We start from the raw sequence: 9701 nt of genomic DNA on the forward strand, positions 1-9701 counted from the left end.
TTAGAGCGTACAGTCCCATGATGCAGTGCGCATAAGCGCACAATATGACGACACTGTGCAACTGCAGGAAGAGCGTGCTGGATCACCCGAGTGGCCGCACCATCCGGAGCTGGAGAGGTAAGTTTTTTTATTTATTTCTTTGTCTGATGTAAGGTCTGATGAAGATTGGAGTCTGATTAAGATTGGGGTTCTGATCTGAGGTCTGATGAAAATTCAGGGTCTGATCTATGGTCCGATCAAGTTTTGGGGTCTGATCTGAGGTCTAATGAGGATTGGGGAACTGATGGAGATTAGGGTTTGATTTGGGGGTAAGATGATTGGGGGTCTGATCTGAGGTCTGATGAAGATTGGGGGACTGATTTGGGGATCTGATGAGAATAGGGATGTAGAGACATAGAGACAGTTGAGAGCAGGACATGATTCAGTCCTACCTGCACCGCGGGACAGCCACTGAAATCTGAGACTATCTGCCAGATTTGGGACGGTTGGAAGGTATACGGTTGCTGTCTCCACTCTGCCCAGAATGTACCACCAATCTCTGTCCCCAAATACTGCCTCTCTGCTCCAAATACTGCCAATTTGCCTCTCTGAATGTTATTACTCTGGCCCTTTGAATGCTACCATTCTGCCCCTCTGAAAGCCACCACTCTGTCTCTTTGAATGCCACTACTCTACCCCCCCTAAATGCCACAAATCTGCACCCCCAATGTCCCACCACCCTGCCCCATAGGCCACCACTCTGCCCTATGTGCAACCACTGTAATCTTCTAAATACCACCACTCTGCCCCCTCTTCCTCTAGATATGCTTGTGTGTGGGCTGCTGAGTCGGCTACTATGTGACTGGTTGAGTGTAATGGTGCTAGTTATTGACTCATCGGAGTGCTGGGGGGTGAGTGAATAGCTTGCGTCCTTACATTCAGCCAGTCATAGACCGAGATATATCGCTTAAGTGTCTGACTGTGCACGAGAACCAAAGTCGGTGCTATGGCGGCCATGTGTGCGCTGTCGGAGCATGACATGTGACATAAAAGGAGGATGCACAGATATCTGTCTTGGAACTGGATGGAGGACTGTGAGCTGGGAAGCTAGAATGTCTGGCCTAAAGCCGACATCTGTACATCCAACCATGCAGTCTCATGCCACATCAAACCAAACCAATGTCACTCCCTACCAAACACACTGTCTGAGGCCAGACTTGCCCAGCCCCATGTTGTCTGGACAAGGTCTAATGAAACAAATAATCACCAGATCTCACAGGATAGGGTACTTAAAATTATACAGTCAAAGTAGCATTACTAGCTGGAAGTCCTGTACAACTATAGCCATGTAACACTGACCCATAGGGACACTGTGTGCCACAGAACAAGGTCCTTGCACACAACATTGCATCAGCCCTAACAGAGTTTTAGAATCAGCATTGTCATCAGCACATTGTCCATCCATAGCCAGAAAACATACACTGTAGGTGCCACCTATATTTTTCTGTGGACAAACTGTGGGAAACTGGCACTAGAACGTTGATTGATTCCATGCAGCTTCTCTCTGTTGACCAGGAAAGAGAAAACGGCTCACTTTTAATCACTTTGGTAAGGTGCTCTTGTCTGTATAATCACCCCTTCTAGATAAAATGTATTGTGCTGAAAAAGACAGGCACTCTGACGAAATGGAATCACATGGAGAGGAGATTTTATGTAAAAACCTATATTATATTTATTACAATAAAAATGAAATCACATAAAAATCGATATCAACATAAATCTTAAAATACTGTACCAATGTGTATACAGTATAAATAGTACACTCTATGTTTGTCAGCTCTATGTAAAAAATGAAAATAAAAATAAAAATGAAAGTATATTATCCGCAGGGTTAGTAGATTTAGTCTCTTGTATCAAGGTAGTTGTCCTTAGTAAAAAAAAAAAAATAATTCTGTGCTCTGCAGTTAGAAGGATCAGTCATTCATCCCCAACAGATACAGTAATACGCCACATTATTCTTCAGAAATAAGGGAAATACAAAAGAAACTTAATGCAGGAAATGCACCCTTAGATAAACTCTACCACAACTACATATTTATTCTACCTCAGCAAGGTGTATATATTTAACCTATAAAACCTACCTAAGCGGTGAATTTGTGACAAGGACATTGTCATACACAAACCCCTAACACAGGGCATTGTGGCCTCTGGGATGAATAATCATGACGGAGGTACTGGTTAATACCACTCGACCCCTATAAACATACCTCCAACCCACCTCTAGCCATCTGCCTCCCTCAGCTCTCCCTACCCCAATAAAGACACTGACACTGCTTTATTGGATTAATTTTGGCCACAGCAGCCTATTTATTACAAACATACATAAAATATTATATCAAATATTATAACACTGTAACCTCATAAATGCCAACCCAAACACATGTCCCTTTTTTCCGAAGGGGGAGGTCCTTTAAGCCCTAAACCCAAAACCGTGCCGAGGTGAGCCAACATACCCCCAGCCGTTGACCACTAGCTCGGAGGCAACCCTGATGGCTCACCCTGACAGTTCCGCCACATCCACCCAACAATCCTGAAGTCCAGCCCCACCTGTAGGGCCCTCCCATCCTCATTACCATCAAATCACACCGACTCCAAGGACCTCCCACCGCCTTACTGCCGTGACAATCTTCCTTTCCCACAGACTGCACCCCACTACTCCACCTCGCCCTTACCCCCCTATTTTCCACCCCTTTAAAACCTTCTCAACAGGGCGGGTGGGTGGGCGTTTGTCAGACAAAATGGCCCCTGACCGGCTGCTGCTCGCCTCCCTTAACCCCTTAACCACCCCCCTTAGCTCAAATTGACCAATCCCCACCCCGGGGGAGAAGGAAAGGGGGGAGAGGGGGTCTCGCTAACCACCCCCCCGTCATGGTCGCCTCCCCTCAAGGCTACCGCCCCCCAGTCCAGCTCTACTTGACGGAGGTACTGGTTAATACCACTCGACCCCTATAAACATACCTCCAACCCACCTCTAACCATCTGCCTCCCTCAGCTCTCCCTACCCCAATAAAGACACTGACACTGCTTTATTGGATTAATTTTGGCCACAGCAGCCTATTTATTACAAACATACATAAAATATTATATCAAATATTATAACACTGTAACCTCATAAATGCCAACCCAAACACATGTCCCTTTCTTCCGAAGGGGGAGGTCCTTGAAGCCCTAAACCCAAAACCGTGCCGAGGTGAGCCAACTTACCCCCAGCCGTTGACCACTAGCTCGGAGGCACCCCGATAGCTCACCCTGACAGTTCCGCCACATCCACCCAACAATCCTGGGAGTCCAGCCCCACCTGTAGGGCCCTCCCATCCTCATTACCATCAAATCACACCGACTCCAAGGACCTCCCACCGCCTTACTGCCGTGACAATCTTCCTTTCCCACAGACTGCACCCCACTACTCCACCTCGCCCTTACCCCCCTATTTTCCACCCCTTTAAAACCTTCTCAACAGGGCGGGTGGGTGGGCGTTTGTCAGACAAAATGGCCCCTGACCGGCTGCTGCTCGCCTCCCTTAACCCCTTAACCACCCCCCCTAGCTCAAATTGACCAATCCCCACCCCGGGGGAGAAGGAAAGGGGGGAGAGGGGGTCTCGCTAACCACCCCCCCGTCATGGTCGCCTCCCCTCAAGGCTACCGCCCCCCAGTCCAGCTCTACTTGACGGAGGTACTGGTTAATACCACTCGACCCCTATAAACATACCTCCAACCCACCTCTAACCATCTGCCTCCCTCAGCTCTCCCTACCCCAATAAAGACACTGACACTGCTTTATTGGATTAATTTTGGCCACAGCAGCCTATTTATTACAAACATACATAAAATATTATATCGAATATTATTACACTGTAACCTCATAAATGCCAACCCAAACACATGTCCCTTTCTTCCGAAGGGGGAGGTCCTTGAAGCCCTAAACCCAAAACCGTGCCGAGGTGAGCCAACTTACCCCCAGCCGTTGACCACTAGCTCGGAGGCACCCCTGATGGCTCACCCTGACAGTTCCGCCACATCCACCCAACAATCCTGGGAGTCCAGCCCCACCTGTAGGGCCCTCCCATCCTCATTACCATCAAATCACACCGACTCAAAGGACCTCCCACCGCCACAAACGCACAGGCTTGACTTCCCTCAAGCCCGTGCGTCCCTCCACACCTGTACCGCAATCTCCATGCCCTCCTGTATCGCCAAGCTCCACATATCCAAACCCAGGGCGTTTAGGTGCACCCCGTCACTCCGCCAAAATCCCCCAACACCTCCTTCTAAATCCCTATGTCGCACCGCTAATCCCCCATTCCTCACCATAAACCTCCCAATAGCCCTATTAACCTTCACCCGGGCCTTGTTCAAACTCTCCACCGACCGAGCTCCTCGCCAGACCGACCGCGGCACAATATCGGACCATACTGTGATCATTCCCGGATACAACACCCATAACTTTAACAAATCTGATTTAACGTCTCTCACCAACTCCCTAAAGGGCCGAGCCCCCAAATCATTCCCTCCTACATGCAGCACCAACACATCAGGTGCCCTGTCTTGCCTAACAAATCTATTGAACTCCGGAAGAACCCCACTCCACATCATCCCCCTCCTGCCAATCCACCTTACCACCGCCACTTCACGAGCCAACCCAAGCTGTAAACCGTCCGGCCTAACCGCAGCCCTGGCAGCTCCCCACCACACATACGAGTGACCCAACAGCCAAAACAACGCTGGGTTCGAACCTGCAACGACAAAGAAAAACACAAGAAAAACAGGAAGCAAACCAAGCCACCACTAAACCACTAAACCCCCTCATTCAATCACACCTTCAGGTCTTACATATGACCTAAAACGAACCGATTCCCACCTACCGATCCTTTTTATGACTTCATCCCCCAACCCCCATCTAGCTGCCTCTGTTGCCGCCCCAATTCTAAACGAGTGGCTGGAAAAACCTAACTCCCCCACACCCAACCCCGCCAAACACCTCCTAAGAAACTGCCACAAACTGAAATCGAGAAAGAAAGGAACCATCATCATGAACTAATAACGGATTGAACCCCACACCCACCTTGTCCCCCATGAAATTCCCCGCGCAACGCACCGGGCACATCAAGCAACCCGGAATTGCAAACAGCGGTCATGGTCCATATCGGAACCAATGACAAAGTTAGAGGTAGGTAGAGAGTCCTTAAAAATTATTTCAGGGATTTAGGTCAAAAGCTGAGGGCAAGGACCTCAAAGGTAGTATTTTCCGAAATACTGCCTGTACCACGAGCCACACAAGAAAGGCAATGGGAGATTAGGGAGATTAACAAGTGGCTCAAGAACTGGTGTAGGAAGGAGGGGTTTGGGTTCCTGGATAACTGGGCCGATTTTTCTATCGGCAACAGGCTCTATCGTAGGGACGGGCTGCACCTCAATGGGGAAGGGGCAGCTGTGCTGGGGAGAAAGATGGCTAGAAGGTTGGAGGAGTGTTTAAACTAGGGACTGGGGGGGAGGGTAATTACGTTATAGGAGGGGAAGATAGTGCAGATAGAGACCGGGGGCAAGGTAATAAGAATGGGGGAGGAATGGAAGGAGGGACTAGAACAGTTCAGAAGGAAAGGTGTAGGGTAAAAAATATACATAAACCTCTCAAATGTATGTATACTAATGCCAGAAGCCTGACTAATAAAACTGGTGAACTGGAATTAGTGATGTGTGAGGAGGACTATGACATAGTGGGAATAACTGAGACATGGCTGGATGATAGCTATGACTGGGCAGTTAATGTACAAGGTTACAGTCTGTTTAGAAAGGATCGTCAAAACCGGAGAGGGGGAGGGGTCTGCCTTTATATAAAGTCCTGTCTAAAGCCCACAGTCCGAGAAGATATAAGTGAGGGACATGAACATGTGGAGTCACTGTCGGTAGAGATACATGGAGCTAAAAACAACAATAAATTACTAATAGGAGTTTACTATAAACCACCTAATATACCAGAGTCCACAGAAAATCTACTACTAAACGAGATAGACGAGGCGGCAAATCATAATGAGGTGGTTATTATGGGGGACTTCAACTACCCAGATATAGACTGGGAAACTGAAACTTGTATATCTCATAAGGGAAACAAGTTCGTGGCAATAACCAAAGACAATTACCTCTCCCAACTGGTTCAGGACCCGACTAGAGGGACGGCCATACTGGACTTAGTATTAACCAATAGACCTGACAGAACAACAGACGTGCAGGTTGGGGGACACCTGGGAAATAGTGACCATAAAGTAATAACCTTCCAATTATCATTCAAAAGAGCGTTTCTACAGGGAGGAACAAAAATACCAAACTTCAAAAAAGCTAAATTTAGCCAACTAAGAGAGGCCATAGGCCAAACTAACTGGGACAAAGTCCTCACAAATACAGACACAAAATGGGATATCTTTAAAAACATCCTAAAAACTCATTGTGAGAGGTACATACCGTATGGTAATAAAAGGTTAAGGAACAAAAAGAAACCAATGTGGATAAATAGAACTGTAAAGAAAGCAATAAATGACAAAAAGAAAGCATATAAAACACTAAAACAGGAGGGTAGCACTGAAGCACTGAAAAACTATAAGGAAAAAAATAGAACATGTAAAAAACAAATAAAAGCGGCCAAACTAGAGACCGAGAGATTAATTGCCAAAGAGAGTAAAACTAACCCTAAAATGTTCTTCAATTATATAAATGTTAAAAAGTATAAATCTGAAGGTGTTGGCCCTTTAAAGAGTAATGAGGGGGGAGTCGCAGAGAGCGATGAGGAGAAAGCAAAGCTGTTAAATATTTTTTTCTCCAATGTATTCACTGAGGAAAATAAATTGTCAGATGACATACAGAATCCAAAAATAAATTCCCCATTAAAAGTGTCCTGTCTGACCCAGGAAGAAGTACATCAGCGACTTAAAAAGATTAAAATAGACAAATCGCCAGGACCGGATGACATACACCTCCGTATCCTAAAGGAATTAAGTAATGTCATAGCTAGACCCTTATTTCTGATATTTGCAGACTCTATACTGACAGGGAATGTCCCACAGGATTGGCGCGTGGCATATGTGGTGCCAATATTCAAAAAGGGGCCAAAAACAGAGCCTGGAAACTATAGGCTGGTAAGTTTAACATCTGTTGTGGGTAAACTGTTTGAAGGTTTTCTGAGAGATGCTATATTAGAGCATCTCAACGGAAATAAGCAAATAACGCCATATCAGCATGGCTTCGTGAGGGATCGGTCATGTCAGACTAATTTAATCAGTTTCTATGAGGAGGTAAGTTCTAGACTTGACAGCGGCGAATCAATGGATGTCGTATATCTGGACTTCTCCAAAGCATTTGACACTGTACCACATAAAAGGTTAGTATATAAAATGAGAATGCTCGGACTGGGAGAAAACATCTGTATGTGGGTAAGTAACTGGCTGAGTGATAGAAAACAGAGGGTGGTTATTAACGGTACACACTCAGATTGGGTCACTGTCACTAGTGGAGTACCTCAGGGGTCAGTATTGGGCCCTATTCTCTTCAATATATTTATTAATGATCTTGTAGAAGGCTTGCATAGTAAAGTATCAATTTTCGCAGATGACACTAAACTGTGTAAAGTAATTTACACTGATGAGGACAGTATACTACTACAGAGGGATCTGGATAGATTGGAGGCTTGGGCAGATAAGTGGCAGATGAGGTTTAACACTGATAAATGTAAAGTTATGCACATGGGAAGGAAAAATGCAAGTCACCCGTACATACTAAATGGTAAAACACTCGGTAACACTGACATGGAAAAGGATCTAGGAATTTTAATAAACAGCAAACTAAGCAGCAAAAACCAGTGTCAGGCAGCTGCTGCCAAGGCCAACAAGATAATGGGTTGCATCAGAAGGGGCATAGATTCCCGTGATATGAACATAGTCCTACCACTTTACAAATCGCTAGTCAGACCACACATGGAGTACTGTGTACAGTTCTGGGCTCCTGTAAACAAGGCAGAGATAGCAGAGCTGGAGAGGGTTCAGAGGAGGGCAACTAAAGTAATAACTGGAATGGGGCAACTACAGTACCCTGAAAGATTATCAAAATTAGGGTATTCACTTTAGAAAAAAGACGATTGAGGGGAGATCTAATTAATATGTATAAATATATCAGGGGTCAGTACAGAGATCTATCCCATCAGCTATTTATCCCCAGGACTGTGACTGTGACGAGGGGACATCCTCTGCGTCTGGAGGAAAGAGGTGCAGCGTACTCAAGTTGTGTGTAATAGGTGTTTCTGGATGTAGTAGTGCAATATACACTAACCTGGTACGGCTGACTCTCTGCAAGGGCAGGTGATGATATAGATAGTTCGTGACGCCAGTGCCAAGTAAACGGTGGCACGCCGTTTGCGGAAAGCAGGAATAAATTGAGGACACGTAGTATTAAAACAGAACTCCAACTTTAGTAGGTTTCAGGCAGAGACAATATTGGAATCGCAGTTCCTCAGCATGCAGTCGATTATGTAATACGGTTGATGCAGGCAATTACAGCTTGAGCAAGGTTATTACAGAGTGTTAGACACAGGACTTGCAGTACAGGAGCTTGCACTCTATTTCTGTCTGATCCTGGAATATAGCAAATCTTCTCCAAGGCCCATTAACCTGGTTCTGGCTTTATATCCTTGGCTATAGCTTTAATAAGTACCTCCTCTGTCTTTTTTGAGTACCTCTTGCTTCTCTGCACTTTGCCTCTGTCTCTCTCAGCTTCTGGAAACTTCCTCAGGCTCTTGAGCTAACATATTCCTGTTTCTGTATATGGAAATTCAGGAGGGAATCTTCTCCTGGACAGCAGGCTTCAGGCCTGGACTGGTTTCTGACATTGTCTAATCTCCAACTGTAGATTACAGACACTAGACTCCGTCTGACTTCTACTTCCCTGTCTGGGCCTTATATAAACTAGGGCTCTCTAGCTCCCTCTAATGACTAGAAGCTGGAATGACACCCCTAGCAGGCCTGTACATGCAAGTTTCAAGTAACAGGGAAATACATAACATTACATTACATGACATTTTATAAAACTGACATAGACCAACTTCCCATAATTAGGAGGGACGACAGCACACCAAGTGACACTTTGGTAGTGACGGGTATTACAGTTCCCGTACACTACATACCCCACTGCTTTAAGCTGAGTACGACCTCGTACTCCATCATGGGTCGCCCAACTGGAATCTCTACCTGAAATAGAAAATGAGACATGCAGGCATACATACATGTAATTCATCTGCATTTACATCAGGTCCAATTGGCAAAAGTGAAGTGTAGTGACAAGGGGCGTCGTTCTCTTCTCTCAGGATAGTGAATGGAACGGGGGCGCTGACCTGGCACAGCGTAACATTATAACCAGGATAGTCCATGACAATGAATAAGTCCATGATAGAACAGTAGAAAACGGTAAAACAGTATAAAAGTTCTTGGAGGCTCAAAGAACAAACATGAGTCCGTACCCAGGTCGTTTTCATATTAAATCACAGAGGCTCTCATGCGGTGGAGTCCATCTCTGGGCACATTTCCTTGTAAAAGAGCAAAAATCTCAGAGGCTCAGGTTCTTTTGAGTCCGTCTCCGGGCACGGTTCCTTAGTATCAAATTGCACAATAAAAGGACAGCAAGAA

This window comes from Bufo bufo, chromosome 6 (assembly GCF_905171765.1).
Source record: "Bufo bufo chromosome 6, aBufBuf1.1, whole genome shotgun sequence".
Taxonomy (NCBI): Eukaryota; Metazoa; Chordata; class Amphibia; order Anura; family Bufonidae; genus Bufo; species Bufo bufo.